At 44.8% G+C, this 18,850-nt stretch overlaps 1 long non-coding RNA gene across 1 annotated transcript; it reads right to left on the bottom strand.

Annotated features, from left to right (window-relative positions):
• Positions 1-286: 286 nt before the first annotated feature.
• On the bottom strand, positions 287-18,617 carry LOC115460156. Its single transcript, XR_003940391.1, has 3 exons — positions 18,518-18,617; positions 9,776-9,778; positions 287-298 (listed from the first exon to the last, which is right to left on the bottom strand). It is a non-coding gene; the product is annotated as an uncharacterized LOC115460156 (long non-coding RNA).
• Positions 18,618-18,850: the final 233 nt, after the last annotated feature.

Below are 18,850 nucleotides of genomic sequence, written 5' to 3'. Positions count from 1 at the left end.
TGCTCCCCGCTCTCACACAGGAGTGCATCAGGATCCAAAATGACAATAATGCCCCCTAATGTTAGTATTTCAGTACTACCGCTAGGGGGCATCCTTCCAATTCAGAAGGGGGAATGTGTTGGGGGATCAGAAGGTGGAAGATTTGATGGGGGAGATTAGAATGGGGGAATGTGTCAGGAGATTGAAATGCAAGAGATGTGTCAGGGGGCCTTCAGAAGAGGGGGGATGTAATTGGGGTGTTGATTGCCACAGTTGTTCCCCTTTGAGGGGCTGTGCTATCCAACTGATGACAGTGCAGCTACTTTTAACATATGATACCAGTCTGAGCACTAGCTGTCACTGTTGGCCACTCCCCTGTTCTGTCCTTGACATATTCATGTCTTACCCATATTAAACAGTTAACATTGGGTTTTTACCACACCAGCTGTTTAAACAAACATTAAAATGGGTCCACACGAACATGTAATGAATGCATGGTAAAACCTGTGCTTAGTAAAATGGCCCCTTAGTCATTAGTAAGGGTTTCAGGATCACCAGAAGAGATTGCCCTAGTGTTCTGAACTGAATTTGAGCATAGGAGAATAGCTATGAACTTAGTATCATTGTCTACCAGAGCAAACATATGGTACCCATTGTTATAATGTTGTGGTGTGCCGCTGCAAGCCATGTGAATCTTGTGGTCAACTCAATTTAAAATGAATAAAGACAGGAGGACCACAGTTCTGTAGGGAATGACACTGCTCATCACTCTATATGTAAAATCTGTAATAAGACCACCCATTAGCAAATACTGTTCCAGAAATATACATTTCAATGGTGGTGTAATACATCAGTTTACCTGCAAACTGTATAACATGGGATCAGACTAATACAGCTTTTAAAATTTGGTTTCTCTTTCTGTCTTTCACAGGTATATATTTTCTTGAAATTGTGGTAAACCAATTAAATTAAGAGGGTAGTTTTACAGAGGGTGCATGGGCTATGAATTTATGAAAGCAAATATATGCCTATGTGCTTTTACAAATTACCTTCCAAAAGCTCCTGCAAAAAAAAAACCCCTGCTCTGAAGTTGAAGTAACTTTAAGGGTAATTCTATAACTACATCCTTGCAGTTATGCATGGTCTGTGCATGTAAATGCAGGATTCATTAGCACTTACATGTGTAAGGGCTTACATAAGTGCTATAGGGCTAGATTATATATATATAGTGCCTGAAAATTCCACATGGAAAAAAAATACGCCTTCGCATATTCTGTATAGTACACCTACATTTTATAGAATAGGCTTAAATTTCCACATGGTAGAGTTGCGGCCATTTATGCCAAATTTTTTACTTGGCATAAATCTCGATGCCAGAATTAGACACAGAATGGGTGTATTCTATAACAACAAGCATAGCCCTGTGCAGGATGTAAGGCATTAGAAACAGATTATCACACAACAAAGGCGCTGGAGTCAACCGGCGCTGAAGAAGACTCTTCGGCTGGCGGGGGTTGGGGACCCCGCCAGCAAACAAGGTACCTGATGTGGCGGCGGGGCGAGGGGGTAGGCGGCAGGGGTGGCAGCTAAACAGTGCCCCCCCACCTCAGGCTCTGGCCCCCCCCTCCCGCCGAGGTCTGGCTATGCCCCTGGATGAACTGTATGAGCCTTCATTTGCAACTACCCAAGAAATCAATTATATTACAATTATAGGGCAGATTAAATTGGAGGAGGGGTGCTGCCATATGTTAAAGAGGGCATTAAAGGGTCCTTTTATGAAGACATGCTAAAACGTGGCCTGTGCTATGTTTAGCGTGTAATTTTCCTGCGCACTCAGGCCATATCTTAGTGTATCTGCATAAATGCTGAAATTCTAACCGAGTCTCCATCATGCATATTGAAGAATAAAAGAGTAATACTCAAAAAAAGCTAAGTATTTAGCTATTAAGTTTACTGATAATTAATGAAAAAGATAAAAACTTTAGAAAAAAAAAACACTAGAATAAGGGGATCTATGAGGATTACAACACTACCTCCGAGATATGCTTGGCTCATTCTAGCCATTACAGAGGTAGATGTGTGAATCTGATGATCCAATTAAAGGGTATTATTGAACCAGACGATTGAACATGAAATTGTTATAAAGTTAAAGCTGAAGCCGAGTACTGTATGACAGAAATTCTATTTATGGCATTAATGGCCAGGCACTGAGTTCCAAATTAGCTCCTGGCCATTTATCATGTCAGCCCTTACCGCCTCCAATTTACTTAGTAGTATGGGCTCATGTGCTAACCCCACGGTAATTGGTCAGCACAGGGCAATATGTCTGCGCTGCCAATTACCAGCGGGAACACCTCCCGTGGTAGAAAATAGAAAATTACTTTCTACCGTGGGGAACTGCTTATGCCAACTTCAGAACTACTGCTGAGCTCCTGTGCTACCCTGACTTGGCACACGCTACCAGCGCGGTAGCCCTACTGCACCTTTGTAAAAGGGTCCCTAAGTGAAACAGAATAAATATTTTGCAGGAAACAGAATGCAGTTTGGAAATTTTATAGATAGACATTCCATGTGTGAAGAGAAAAGCAATATTACTGTGTGTATACTACTATCTGCATGATCAGAATAAACAGACAAATTATGATATGTTAGTAGAAAATAGAGAAGCCAACAAATTTGGTAATGTTGTAATAATGGGTGATTTCAATTACAATCAAAAGAAAATTATCACTGGCAAAAATTTACTGCATGCACAAAAATATACTCTCAATCAGAAACAATGGAAAAGAGATCTTAGTGAAAAATGCCACTTCATCCAACTATTTACAGTACTGGTAGGGCATATGTAATCTTAGATCAGAAAAGAATCTCCGTTGAATACTTATTTTAAAAAATATTTACAAAGAATGAACAACATTTGCTACAAAAAGTGAAAGACTTATGTTCTCAATGATCACCATTCTCCCTCTCCTGGTGGGGCAGGGTGGAGACCATTAAGATGTCTATTGCACCTATTGTTATGTATAATGAACTAGATTCTATAAATGGCACCTAAAATAGCACTTAGCACTATTCTATAACCCACGCTTACAGTTAGGCTCAGTTTATAGAATAGCTCTTAGTGCCTGGAAATGCGACTATATTTAGGAGCAGGAACCAAACAGTAACTGAACACAAAAAGTCCCACGAAAAAGTGGTAACAAACCCAGAAGTGAGAATCGAAGGAAAGCTGGACAAATCACAGGTTTAACAGATAAAATTTATTGCGTAAAAACAATGTTCAAGGCTCAAAATGGCACCATGTTTCGGCATAAAAAGTGCCTGCCGATATGGAAATGAAAATGAGAGTGTGCAGCTGAATGGGAAAGAAGAAGTGGTCTTTAAAAAGACCATGCATACACTACAGAGAAACGTATGGCAATGCATGCCTAATACTTCGATATATTCAAAGTACCTTGTATAGCGTGAATACTAATCTGTCTGATAGAATAGAATAGAAGTGTGAGTGCTAATTACCGTCACAGAAAAATCACAGTGCCATAAATACTCACTGAAAGTTTAGACTGTGGCAATGCCATCCAAAATAACCGACTTAAGGGGCCAACTTGTTCAAAAAGGCATACCCTAATGATCCGACTTAAACGCCTGAACCCTGCAACACAACGAAACTTATACTAGAACTGGATAAAACTTAACTCTTCCTCCTTGATTACCTAATGTAATCTGTAACTCATGAACTCTAATGCAATACCACTCTGTATTTGTCATACTGGAATTGGCGACCGCCATCACAGTACTATGTAAGCCACATTGAGCCTGCAAATAGGTGGGAAAACGTGGGATATAAATGCAACAAATAAATAAATAAAAATTAAAAAATGCCACTAAATTTAAAAAGCCTATGTATAAAATGATGTCGTATACAAGAGGAACCATAAACAAATCTTCAAGAATGTATCTTCATTGTTTGTGATTTTTCTGTGACAGTAATATTTTACACTGATTTTTATTTTTTGATTGTTTTCAGTTCAGCAACAGTTCAAGATTCCCAGAAGCATGTCTTCTTTGTCGAAATGCTGTATTTAACATGAGCATCAGTGTCAGGTGCAACAGTTCCTTAGTCAGTGCTGAGCTTGCTAATGCAGTATAAGTAGTTGCTACTTTTCTTTTCTTCATTTTTCTAACTGGTTTATTTTGCTTTGTGTATTTGTGTGATCAAATGAAGTTGTCATGAGGTCTTATGTTTAAAGTCTCATATGAAGTAACCTTAGAAGTAACTTATATATAAATAATTTTTGTTTTTGAAGAATTTTTAATATATTTAAACTCCAAATGCACTTAGAATATAAGTTTAAAATAAAGGTTAATTAACATTGTAGAGGTTTTGGTTTCTGTAGGCAAATTATCGATTACATGCAGTAGGCTCAAGGGTTTGAAATAGTTTTGTGCCATAGGAGACCTAATAGCCTTGCCTCTGATGGACATCTGATGCCTCCAGGGCCTTTTTCCTCTTTTTTTTAGTAATATGTCACAGTGTTCTTTTGTTCCCTTAGGTATATAACTAATTGGGTTTCTGCCAGGTACTTGTGACCTGGATTGGCCACTGTTAGGATGGCCCTCTACACACCGTCAAGGACATTAAGGTCCTCTCAATGACTATCACTAACCACACCCTGGCCAAAAGACATTACACAATGTGATACCTACAAGCGAGCCTTCTCCACAGTAGCCCCCACATTCTGGAATGCAGTGCCTGAAAGGCTCCGCCTAACACAAGACTATCTCTACTTCAGGAAGCAGGTGAAAGCTTGGCTCTTCAACCAGGCCTTTAATGGAAGAAGTAGCGAACTTGTTAGTCTCACTCACACACACAAGGAGTGACTAGGGCTCCATATACTGCAGCAAGACTTGTTTATCCCTAGCTGATATAATATTTCACCATCTTTCTGACCTCATTTGCACCTTTCTTTAAATTAGTCACCTTATTTTCTAACTCCTCTTACTCTGTTACCTATCTATATGTTAACCATCTCTCTAACACATGTGCAACTTTCTTTAACTCACCTTACTTTCTTACCTATCTATATGTTCCATCTTTGCTTATACCCTTCACTGTCAAATAAAATGTTCTATTACATATTGTGTTGACATTGTAAGTAGTATACTATCCAGCTCATTTTCGAAAGAGAAGGGCGCCCATCTTCCGACACAAATCAGGAGATGGGTGTCCTTCTCTCAGGGCTGGTCAAATCGGCATAATCGAAAGCCAATTTTGGCCGCCTTCAACTGCTTTCCGTCGTGGAGATGCCCAAAGTTCAAGGGGGCGTGTCACCAGTGTACTGAAGGCGGGATGGGGGCATGGTTAAGAGACGGCCATCCTCAGCCGATAATGGAAAAAAGAAGGGTGTCCCTGACAAGCATTTGGCCGACTTTACTTTGTCCCTTTTGTTTTCTGACCAAGCCTCGAAAAGGTACCCAAACTTACCAGATCACCACCGGAGGGAATCGGGGACGATCTCCCCTTCCTCCACCAGTGGTCACCAACCCCCTCCCACCCCCCAAAAAAACATTTTAAAAACATTTTTTGCCAGCCTCTATGCCAGCCTCAAATGTCATACTCAGGTCCATCACAGCAGTATGCAAGTCCCTGGAGCAGTTTTTAGTGGATGCAATGTACTTCAGTCAGGCAGACCCAGGCCCATCCCCCCCTACCTGTTAATAAGGTAGACCTTGGAAAAGCAATTAAATATCCTTGGGCTTAAGCAACATGGAATCGTGTCACTTTTTAGGACTCTGGTAGCTGCCATATAGGGCAGGAGTTTTGAGCTGGGCTTCCCTCTCCCCCTGGCACTTTTCTCTTACTTTCTGCCCCCCCCCCCCCCCCCCACCATGCTGATCTGCATTTCTTTCTGCTCCCTCATGGATGCTGGTACTGCCACCGACCTGAAAGTGAAAGCAAGCTGGGATGGTGTAGGGCCTTAAGCATCTGTCTCTGAGAGTGTGGTAGCTAAGAGGCCTTAAGCATGTGTAGATGCTCAAGGCCCAACACAAGCCCAGCTTGCTTTCATTTCTGTGTCAGGGGAAGCAGCCAGGAGGGAGTGGTAACAAAGAATATATTTTAATATAACCCCCTTCTTGGGTTATACTTGAGCTAACAGTTTTCCCCTTTTTGGGGGGGAGGGGGAAACTGTTAACTCAGTTTATACTTGGATAGGTTTATATTTGAGTATATACAGTATGTGTAACCTGTAATGGCCACTGTTGTTAACAGTATACTGGGCTAGATGGACCCTTGGTCTGACCTAGTAGGGCAACATTTATGTTCTTAAGTTCTAAACTCTGAATTAAGCAACTTCCTGAGATATCAACCCTTCCTTCTGAAATCCAAGAGAAAACTGTGCTTCTTATAAATTTATGATGATATCATCAGCCATAGTGTTTGGAAAAAGTGAGATTGGTTTAGGCTTGTTTGGTTGCATGCTACAGAGTTTTAGAGAACCATCTGGTGAGCATAGAAACATGACTGTAGATAAAATCCATATAGCCTATCCAGTCTGTCCATCCATATCATCTACTATCTCTTTCTCTCCCTAAAAGATCCCATGTGTTTGTCACATGCTTTCTTGAATTCAGACTTTGCAGGGGCAGAGAACGCTGCTCAACTTCCTGTGAGAAAACTGATACTGAAGTTATCTTGGATGGTCAGTTGTGCTACCTGGGCTAAGCCTTCTCTGCCCTGGTTAGCTGTTTTATGTCTCTACCCCTGATACAGCCTAATTGGTGAAATGTGGCCACGTCGGGTCTGTTTGAATAAAGGACTTGTTTGGAATTTCAGTGTCTGCTCTCTTTTGTTTCTTTTTGTAACTAAATTTAGACATGAGAACGGACTTTCGGTGTATTCTAGAAATCACACAGAAATTTAGGCATACTTTATAGAATATGCTTTGGGGTATTTTGTTTCAGTGCCAATTTTTTAGGCGTGATATATAGAATCTAGTCCTAAGTGGATTAATTCTATAAAATGGGTACTAACAGTTAAATTCCAGTTACATATTTTTAATTCTGACTATCAAGAATGTGTGAAATGTCTCCTTGGAACTATTCTTTTTCAAACACCATGGATGCTAAAGTTAAATTATCCCCCTCCTCCCATCAGAGAATCCACACCATGGTTTGTAGGAATCTATCGGGGTTCAGTCTTGATATCAAATGGTGCCCCTTTTTCCTAGAGGTATTACATACTCAGAAAAGAGGTTCCATTTGTGTTCAAACAACATCCATCTCTGAATTTCCAGACAAAGGGAATTTATGCAGTTTTTCAAACTGCTGAACCTGTGAGCCTGGCAGTCTATTGTTATCCTCTTTTCAATATCACCACCCATCATTATCCTTTTCCAGATATGGATCCCCACTGGATGACATCATGCACATTTGGAATAGAGACAAGGAAGCACATAGAGCATGATCCGACTTGTCTCCATATTTAACGAGCATGAAGCCTAGGGTGAAATGGACATTTATACTTCATTCAATTGCATACTCATTAAACTACATTTTCAAATGTAGTTTCTACTTTGTAGCTCCAAAGAAAATAATCAGGCAATTAAAGCTTTGATGTATAAAACCTATTTTATATTTTAAAAACACAAATAATAGTAAGTAAAACAGGATAGCATATATTACTGCTGTAAACCTTAAAGTAAAACATGTGTTAGACATAAGTTTAAAGATCTACATTATAATTTTCAGACGGAAATACCATTGTTGCACCAGTATTAGCTCAGCCTCAGTTTTGGTCTGTCCTGATCCTAAAGTGTATGAGATTGTTTGACATTATGGAAGAAATATTGGCATAACGTTTTAGTTGATAGCATAGGATTTACTGTAGACAGTAGTGTAGGCAGCCATTGTAGTAAAAAGGTAGCCATGGAGGGAACAATCCCACATTACCTGCCTAAAATGGGAGTAGGCGGGAGAAGGGTGTGACATAGGTGGGCAGTGGTATAGATAGCTATGACACACAGGACAAACAGAGCAACAAGGATAGACAGAACTCAAACAGGAATGGAGGTATAATGGGAGGTGTGTGGGCTGGAGGACAGTGAGTGTTGGGGGGGTAGGGAGCAAGATACAGAGGAAGGGGTGGTTGTGGCTGAAGTGAGACCAGTGGTGTAGCCACAGGTGGGCCTGGGAGGGCCTGGGCCCACCCACTTAGAGCTCAGGCCCTCCCAACAGTAGCACACATTTAACGGTAGCTGGTGGGGATCTCAAGCTCTGCCAGCTGAAGACTTCCTCCTAATGGTAACGAAAATGCTACTTTCCATGATACCGGCACCTGTGCATGCTCAGTTTTCAGCGCATGCCTACTTAAGACTGCCAAGGTGGAAAGAAGCATTTTCCTGCCAGCTAAGATATATTTTTGGTGGTTGGGGGGTGGGGAGAGAACACTTGGTGCCCACCCACTTCTTGCATAGGCCCACCCAAAATCTGTTGTCTGGCTACACCCCTGAGTGAGACACAGCAAATGGAAGTCATGAAATGTAATGGTGACAAGATTCAGACTAAGGCAAACAAAAAAACGGTAACACAGCAGTCAACAACTCTTTCTCAGTAACCAACGCTCCTAGCTCTCCACTCTCCAACTCCACAAAATCGTAACTCGGTCAAAAGACAAGCTGGTTCTTACCCTAAACGCTTTTAAAGCAGGTCTAATTGGGGATGTTTTTCTTCCCCACAGTAGAAAATTGTTTTGCTATCCATTATGGGCTGGAGACATTCACTCCATAAGACCGTCCATGACATGCCCAGGTCAAGCCTCCAGGATGCCCCTTCTGGAGGCTTTCTGATCTAGATGTACTGGCGCTTTAGACCATTTTTTTTCCTTTTGTTTGATTATACATTTTGGACGTTTTTCTGCAAGAAATACATCCATCTGCCTTTTGTGCCATTTTTGGGATGTTTTTCTGTTTCAAAAATGAGCCCCTGAGTGAACTGAGAATAGAATGTCATTCTGAAAGAAAGGCCTTTTCTTCTATGGAAGATATTTTCATGGGGAAAGGGTGGCAAATGCAAGGCATCAGTCTGGGAAGGGTGAGAAACTCTACAACATTTAAAAAATTTAAGCAAGGTAATGAAAAGAAGTGTCCTTGAAAGCTAGGATAAAAGAACAAGAGAATCAGTGTACAAATTTGGGGATAGTTTGAAAAAATACATGCAATAAAGAAAGAAAGAATAAAGGAAAAAAGAGTAGTAGATTAATAGATAGGTAATCAACAAAATACAGGGAAAGCAATTATAAAAATCAAAATTAAAATGAATGAAACAGTTTTTCAAAAGGGTTTAGGAGCCTAGCCTTGGGAGTAAGGAACCTAATTTGGTCCCTTTGAAGACTAACGAAGGATTTTTTTTAAAATTTATGTTCCTAGTTTCATTAGGTTCTTAAAATTAGAGACCTGAGCAAAGATTGCATAGAAGGAGGACAGGGCAAGGCTTTAGCACATAGGTTCCTAGAAGGTCAGATAGATAGATAGATAGATAGATAGATAGATAGATAGATAGATAGATAGATAGATAGATATTCACTTGGGGCCTGAAACAACAAATCAGGGGCCATATATAAAGCTGTTCCAAAAAAGTAGCATGCTATATCTCATTGTGCAAAAAAAAAATGCCTGCACTGTACAGCGTGCTCCTTCACCTACTGTGCTGTGGCACCTACCATGCTTATCCATGCCTGTACGGTAGCTATCAAAAAAAAAGAAATGCCCACAGTTGACTGCTGATGCTAACACCACACTCCCTACTACCCGGCCTTCTCCGTGGTAGAAAATTAAATGAGCCTATCGTACTCAAAACCTGCACCTGAATATAGATTTTACAACGATCAGAACATTATCAGCCTGCTCTCCTCTCTCGTCTGGGGACCCCCACACAACAGATACGGCAACAGGACAACATGCTATAGTATGGAAGGCAGTGCCAGCGCTAAATGGGCTATTGATGAGTGCCAGAAAATGAGAGGATGTGCTGCTTGCCTCTCCCCACCAAAAATAAACTGTCTGCAGCCTCTTCCCCTTACTGCTCTTTCCCGATTCAAAATTTCTAATCCCACCCCATTCCTTACTCCTAACCAAACAAAATTTCTTGCTCATCCTTCCTCCTTCACCCTCACCCCTTGATCACCCTCCTTTTTTTTGTCCCATCCCTAAAACTGAATGTTCCTATCCCTCCCAGCTCAAGAGCAGATAAAAATGTAGGTAAGTACACATCACATGATCCCATGTACTTTATAAAATACTAGCCGTTGAGCCCGTAAAAACGGGCTGGTATAGACGTTTTCCTCTCCCCGCGGTCACCACCGCTCCCCTCCCCCCCGCGAAGTCGCCACCGCTCCCCCCCCCTCAAAGTCGTCGCCGCCGCCACCCCTCCACCTGGTCTGGGCCCTCTCTTCACTTCTGAACTTACAGATCCATTCGCCAAACGCAGCAACGCACATCAGCTGAGCTGCCCCTTCCTTCTCTGCCTGTGTGTGTCCCGCCCTCGCTGACGTTACATCACAGGAGGGCGGGGCCACAGGCAAAGAAGGAAGGGCTCACTGCAGCTCAGCTGATGTGCGTTGCTGCGTTCGGCGAATGGATCTGTAAGTTCAGAAGGGAAGAGAGGGCCCGGGCCGGGTGGAGGGGTGGAGGGGTGGCGGCGGCGACTCCGAGTGGGGGGGGGAGCGGTAGCAACATCGGCGGTGCAGTTTCCCTCTCTGTCCCGCCCCCCCCCCCCCCCCGTCATCACGTATTGACGCGGGGGCGGGACAGAGAGGGAAGTCTCTACTGCGCATTTGCAGTGAGTACGGTCACTCGCCGTTTATATGTTTGATGTCCATAAATCACAATTCTGCCCATACTTCACACAAACTCCACCCTTGAACAGGCCTACTGTACAAGTGCACGCTAGGTTGTCCCACATGTTGTAAAGGGGTCCGCTTCCTCCACTCTGGGTTGGGGCCGGCAGCCCTGTTAGGCTCATAGGTTTCCAGCAAAGAACCAGACTGCCATATGGACTTAAGACCAAAGTGCTTTATTCTCAATTCAGTTACACTCACAAAATTGAAATGCAGTTCACAAACAGGGTTCAGGCCGGGTTCCAAACTCCAGCCAACATTCAGTTCCTTAACAGTTCAGGCCCACTTCCTTTGCACTACCTCCCCTTTCCCTCAGAAGGGCTCAGTCAACGTTCAGCCTGCTGTTCTTTACATCCCAATAGTTCAACCCTTTCACAAACAGTGTCTTCAAAGGAAACCACTACTTAATGCCCCTGTCCTCTTCACAGCACCCAGAAGGACCCTGTATCAAACACGGCTGGCAGCTTTCCTCCTACCTCACAGCACCACACCCCTGTGGCCTCTCACACTGCCTTCATGTGCTGGACAGGGCTACCCTTACATTCTCACACTCCATGGCAGCTTACTCTCCCCCCCCCCCCCCCCCCCCGGGAAGCTCCAGTGGCAGGCCCTTTCCGTCCTCCATCTACTCCATGGCAGCTTCTCTCTCAATCGGTTTCCTCTCCCTCCTGGTGGCTAGGAGCCACCCAGAAATCTCTCTCTCTCTCCTCTCACAGCTGGAGGGAATTATATACTGACGATGCAGCTAAGGGACTGAGTTTCACCTCCCCTTCTCCCTCTAGTGGGGAAGGGAGTAACTGGATCCCCTAGCACTGAGTCACTGCTCCCCCTGCTGGGGTTGGAAATCCATTCCACACTTTTGGGGCTACCCTCCTCTCGCCTGCTTGCAAGGGCTTCTGGGAACCATAGTTTGGGAATTAGCTGCTTCTCTGTGGGGCCCTGAGTGCTAGCTTTGTCACAATGTTCATTTCTCAAATTAAAAAGGTCAATAAATAAATTTTCTCACAGTTAGAATAAGTCACCAAAGTAGAGCCTAATGCTGAATCATTTACCACAATTTTACTGCTAGGTGCTGATATACTACTTACATCACTACTTAGAACTCTGTAGCAATTTGTTTCACATGAGATCATTTTTTACGAGTTGCTTACATCTTCATTGGTCAATAGAACTTTAAACTCATAATAGGATCTGTAGAAGCACTATGTTGCCTTGATGCAGTGAATACGGTTGCAAAACATAGCCTATGTCAGTAGGTTCTGCTTTGAAAGCTAAGTAATTGTTTTTTTTAATTAAAAAAAAGTTTGAAAACCAGTAAAAATGTATTAACATAAAGATGAGTTTATATAAAGTTATATTGACCCTTACTTCTCTTCTCTTTGCTTTATTTCTTTAGAGTCTTTCCTGATCACAATTTTCTTCAATTTGTTCTTGTATTTATTTCCAGATTCTGGTAACTTTTTCTTCAGTACCGTTTCTTTTCTTACTGAAATGACAGTCCATTCAATCTCTTCTGAATGTGCTGATTCACTTATTCCCGACCATATTAAATTTTCAGGACCATTTCTCTCAAGATTTGTTTTCTTTACCTTATCAACATCTTCCTGGAGTTCTCTGTTTTCCACAAGGGGTTCCAAAATTTCATGCAGCTCCAACATCTCCTCCTCCAGAGAATTCTCCACCTGGAGCTCTTCCTCTTGCACAGGTTCCCTGTGTGGTTGTATCACCGGAGGATCCTCCTTTACCACTTCTCCTTCTGGCAGCTTGACTTCATCAGAGTGAGAGATTAATATTGATTTAGGAAGTGATTCCACCAACTCAGGAGCTGAGGCTTCTTCATTTCCATTCCCCTCTGCCACTGGCCGCTCTTCTTCAAACACCAGAACCTGTGACTCCATGTTCTGCTAAACACCAGTGGCGTACCAAGGGGGGGGGGGGGGCGGTGGGGCGGTCCGCCCCGGGTGCACGCCGCTGGGGGGTGCCGCAGCGCGCGCCTGCTCAGAGTTCCCTGACTTCGCACGTTCGCTGCAGCTCCCTCTGCCCTGGAACAGGTTACTTCCTGTTCCGGGACAGAGGGAGCTGCAGCAAACGTGCGAAGTCAGGGAACTCTGAGCAGGCGCGCGCTGCGGCACCCCCCCCCCCCAGAGGCGTGCACCCGGGGGGGTCCGCGCTGCATCAGGGGGGATGCTGCACCCGGGGGGGGGGCGCCGCCCCGGGTGTCCGCCCCCCTAGGAACGCCACTGCTGAACACCCAACTTTTCCACAACTTCCTCCTTTTTCCTTCTTTCTTCCTGAACCAACTTTTCAAACGCCCTCTCAATCTTATCTAATTTCTCTTCCATTAGTGCTAGTAGCTGAGCTTTCTTCTGTCTTTCAACCAACTACTCAGGTGAGAGGGTCAGGACCTCAGTGGTCTGATAGACCTGGTACCACTGTGTTGGACTAGACCTGGGTTGCTGAACCCTTTCAACTTCAGAGCTTGACTCATATTCCCACAGGCCTAGGTTGCTGCTTCTGGTTGCCATGGACCTCTGCATCCTTTCATGATGGAAGTCTTCCACTGCCCACTCAGCTCGGCAGTGTCGCCAGACATGACCTGCTTGACCACACTTGTGACAAATGAGAGGCCTCTGGTCCTCTCGAAATGAGAACCTCCCAGCATTCTCACATCACTGTCCATGATGCCAAGCTGCATTTTTTCTACAGTGTTCTTCTTCTTCCCAGTAATCTTCTCTATTATACTCTGCTCCTCGATCCCAAAATCCATTTTGTGGCTGGGAGTGAACTCAGACCCTCGGGGGACCTAAAAATTAGCCAGAAAGAACCCACTGATATACGTTCCACAATACACTTAAAATTTACAGGCAAGGTCACCACCAGGGTGTTAAGTGGGGTGATTTATCCTTGGTCCGTGACGCCAATTGTATACCCCCTGGTGGCAGAGCAAGGTATTAAATGATGGTACCAAATATGTCACAGTGTTTCCCCGAAATGACTCAACACCAACTAGGGAGTTTAACAATAAAAAGAACATATTTTTTTATTAATGAATTATATTTAAATGCTAATGAAATTTTATCAACTTGCAAATTTAACATATGTATTCCAATTACAGGTTAGCAACACAAATCAGTTTAGTCTCTAGAAACATTGAGAGCATCCTCAGATAAGTATAAATATTAGTTACATAAATCATTTAAGTACAATCAATTCCACAAAACACCAGACTCTTAAGTCTCCCCTCTCCTATCCCTCAGACCCCTGGAAACCCCGAAGGATCCCAACATGTAAGTTTTCCTCTACTCTTTTTTTCTTCTTTAGTTATCTCTCACTTATTGTTCAGGTTTCCTTTACTATTTTCTCTTATGTGCACTTTTTAAAAATAGTTTCAGTCACTTAGCTGTTCTCTTTGTTTTCTCTCTGGCTCTCTTGAACAGTGGGCACCTTTTCTTTCAGGTGATGATCTCCAGCATCAACTTTCTTCCAGTAACATGTTCTCACCAATAGAGCTCTCTCCCAATGCCAGCCTGAGCTGTTTGTCTCTCTCCTGAGAGTTCCATCAGCATGGGGAACACTCAGCGCATGCACACAGACCACTCAGTTTCACTGCACTGCTGCTCACTGTCTCTACACCAGATCTAGAAGAAGCCAGGTAATCTTTGAAAATTTAACCCATAGGGTTACAATATATATGTAAACCACTTTGAATGTAGTTGCAAAAATACCACAGAAAGGCAGTATATCAAGTCCCATTTCCCTTTCCCTTTCCCCCCCTTTCTTTCGATTGGTATCGAAAGATGGGCGTCTTTCTATTTCGAAAATGAGCCTGATTGTGTATCTGGATTTTCAGAAGGTGTTTGACAAAGTACCTCATGACAGACTCCAGAGGAAATTGGAGAGTCATGGGATAGGAGGTAGCATTCTATTGTGGATTAAAAACTGGTTAAAAGATAGAAAACAGAGAGTAGGGTTAAATGGTCAGTACTCTCAATGGTGAAGGGTAGTTAGTGGGATTCTCCAGGGGTCTGTGCTGGGACCACTGCTTTTTAACATATTTATAAATGACCTATAGATGGGAGTAACTAGTGAGGTAATTTGCTGATGGCACAAAGTTATTCAAAGGCGTTAAATCACGGGAGGATTGTGAAAAATTAAAAGAGGACCTTACGAGACTGGGAGACTGGGCGTCTAAATGGCAGATGACGTTTAATGTGAGCAAGTGCAAAGTGATGCATGTGGGAAAGAGGAACCCGAATTATAGCTATATCATGCAAGGTTCCACATAAGGAGTCACAGACCAAGAAAGGGATCTAGGTGTCGCAGTGGCATACCAAGGGGGGGGCGGTGGGGGCGGTCTGCCCCGGGTGCACGCCGCTGGGGGTGTGCCGCACGCCAGTCAGCGTCGTTCGTTTCCATGCTCCCTCTGCCCTGGAATCAGAGAAAGTTTTTCTTCACTCAATGTGTAATTAGACTCTGAAATTCATTGCCAGAGAATGTGGTAAAGGCAGTTAGCTTAGCAGAGTTTTAAAAAGGTTTGGACGGCTTCCTAAAGAAAAAGTCCATAGACCATTATTAAATGGACTTGGGGAAAATCCACTATTTCTGGGATAAGCAGTATAGAATGTTTTGTACTTTTTTGGGATCTTGCCAGGTATTTGTGACCTGGATTGGCCACTGTTGGAAACAGGCAGGGGAGCCTCCAGGACCAGCTTTGGGAACCACTCGACTATATGATTAGGTTTGATTTGATTACTAATACAAACCCCATTAATACACACCCAAGGTATTTTCACAGCTGTGGAAATAATCATTGTCCAGTCTTTCCTTATTAGATGAGACATTATCATTTGGATTTAGCTCATACATTTTGAACAGTAGCTCAAGGCAAGTTGCATTCAGATGTAGTGGGCATTTTCCTGTCCCATGGAGGCTTGTACCTGAGATAAAGAAGGAGAACTATATAACTTAAACTCCTGTTGACTAGCTGTTCCTTTGCGCACATATGTGTTCTAAAAGGTAGTACTTAAGAACGTAAGAATAGCCATACTTGATCAGACCAATGGTCCATCTAGCCCAGTGTCCAGGGCCGTGCTAACCCGGTAAGCGAGGTAAGCATGGCAGGGGGGCGCTTCCCTCTGGGGGGCGCCGCCGCACCATGCTCACCTCGCTCGCCCTCTCCCAACATCCCGTTTCTTTTTTTTCTTTTTAAATTTACCTCCGTGGCGGCGGTTCCGGCAGCACAGCATCAGGGAGGGAGGCGGCGCTCCCGACGTCTAGCCTTCCCTTCGCTGTGTTCCGCCTTCTTCTGACGTCAAGGATGATGTCAGAAGAAGGCGGAACACAGCGAAGGGAAGGCTAGACGTCGGGAGCGCCGCCTCCTTCCCTGACGCTGCGCTGCCGGAACCGCCACCACGGAGGTAAATTTAAAAAGAAAAGGGATGTTGGGGGGAGAGAAGAGGGTGGGCAGTTGAACAATGGGAGCGGGAGGGCAGGGGAGAAACAACAGCATGGATGCGAAGGGGGGGGGCATGGATGCGAAGGGGGGAGAAGAGGGCGGGCCAGGCTGGGACATGGGAGAGAGAGGAGCATGGATGCGAGGGGGGGTCATGGAAGGGAGAGAGGGGAATTGCTGGAAAAGGATGAATGGAGGGGGCAGGGGGCAGAGGAGCATGGATGGGCATGGATTGGGAGGGCAGGGCTCAGGGAGAGAGGGGAATTGCTGGAAAGGGATGAATGGAGGGGGCAGGGGACAGAGGAGCATGGATGGGCATGGATTGGGAGGGCAGGGAGAGGGGAATTGCTGGATAGGGATGAATGGAGGGTACAGATGGGCATGGATGGATATGGATTGCAGGACAGGGCTCAGGGAGAGAGGGGAATTGCTGGATAGGGATGAATGGAGGGGGCAGGTGACAGAGGAGTATGGATGGGCATGGATTGGGAGGGCAGGGCTCAGGGAGAGAGGGGAATTGCTGGAAAAGGATGAATGGAGGGGGCAGTGGACAGAGGAGCATGGATGGGCATGGATTGGGAGGGCAGGGCTCAGGGAGAGAGGGGAATTGCTGGAAAAGGATGAATGGAGGGGGCAGGGGACAGAGGAGCATGGGTGGGCATGGATTGGGAGGGCAGGGCTCAGGGAGAGAGGGGAATTGCTGGAAAGGGATGAATGGAGGGGGCAGGGGACAGAGGAGCATGGATGGGCATGGATTGGGAGGGCAGGGAGAGGGGAATTGCTGAATAGGAATGAATGGAGGGTACAGATGGGCATGGATGGATATGGATTGCAGGGCAGGGCTCAGGGAGAGAGGGGAATTGCTGGATAGGGATGAATGGAGGGGGCAGGTGACAGAGGAGTATGGATGGGCATGGATTGGGAGGGCAGGGCTCAGGGAGAGAGGGGAATTGCTGGAAAAGGATGAATGGAGGGGGCAGGGGACAAAGGAGCATGGATGGGCATGGATTGGGAGGGCAGGGCTCAGGGAGAGAGGGGAATTGCTGGAAAAGGATGAATGGAGGGGGCAGGGGACAGAGGAGCATGGATGGGCATGGATTGGGAGGGCAGGGCTCAGGGAGAGAGGGGAATTGCTGGAAAGGGATGAATGGAGGGGCAGGGGACAGAGGAGCATGGATGGGCATGGATTGGGAGGGCAGGGAGAGGGGAATTGCTGGATAGGGATGAATGGAGGGTACAGATGGGCATGGATGGATATGGATTGCAGGGCAGGGCTCAGGGAGAGAGGGGAATTGCTGGATAGGGATGAATGGAGGGAGCAGGTGACATAGGAGCATGGATGGGCATGGATTGGGAGGGCAGGGCTCAGGGAGAGAGGGGAATTGCTGGAAAAGGATGAATGGAGGGGGCAGGGGACAGAGGAGCATGGATAGGCATGGATTGGGAGGGCAGGGCTCAGGGAGAGAGGAGAAATTGCTGGACATAGAGGGGAGGGAAGAGAGATGAAGGAGATGAAATGAGGGAAAAGGAAGAGAGGAGAAAAACTGCACATGGATGAAGAAAATAGGCAGAAGCTGAGGACCAGAAATGAAGAAGAAAGGAGGAAAGGAAAGAAATAAATGGAAAGGAAGCCCTGGAAACGGAGTTAAGAGGACAGATAGCAGCAGAATCAGATACTGGGCCAGCATGATCAGAAAAAGAAAGTCACCAGACAACAAAGGTAGAAAAAAAATCATTTTATTTTTATTTTAGTGTTTAGAATATGTCCACTTTGAGAATTTACATCTGCTATCTTATTTTGCAATGTATAGCAATTTGTTTCTAAGAATATTGCTGACAATTCCTGTCAGTGTGGCAAGTGGTGAGCGATCATTTTCACGGGGGGCCGCCGCCGCCAACTGATAGTCTGCAGGGGTGGCGCCAACTGATAGGCTGCTGGGGGGCGCCAGAGACCCTAGGCACGGCCCTGCCAGTGTCCTGCTTCCAGCAGTGGCAAATTTAGGTCACAAGTACCTGACTGAATCCCAAATAGTAGCAGCATTCTACGCTACTGATCCCAGGGATAAGAGGTGGCTTCCCCTATATCTATCTCAACAGCAGACTATAGACCATACTGGCACTTCTGCTCTTCTGAGTGCTTGAGATATGTTAGTTTATTCCATCTCATGATTGGTTTTGCTAGTGTGCCTAACGTGGATGTTGCTTTCTGTATTCAATAGCTTTAATCACACCCCTAGCCTGCCTTCCACCTGGGAAATTTGTGTGCAGGGCAGGGGGTGCGGACTGAGCTGTCACAGGTGCTAGGAAGCGGAAGCAGAAGACCCCTGACGCAGGTGCTGTGCACAGAAACACGGACCATGTCAGGTCCATTTAAGGATTGTTTTACCAACACACATGATTAAAGGTCTTATGCCCCCTTTTTTTGAAGGCTCCTGGTACTTTTTGTTTTGCTCTTTGGATTTTTGTTTGTACTTTGCTCCCTTCTCTTCGCTACACTACATAAACTGGACAGTACCACACTGTCT

Source organism: Microcaecilia unicolor, chromosome 1, assembly GCF_901765095.1.
Source record: "Microcaecilia unicolor chromosome 1, aMicUni1.1, whole genome shotgun sequence".
Lineage (NCBI taxonomy): Eukaryota > Metazoa > Chordata > Amphibia > Gymnophiona > Siphonopidae > Microcaecilia > Microcaecilia unicolor.
This window is presented reverse-complemented; position numbering and strand designations above follow the sequence as displayed.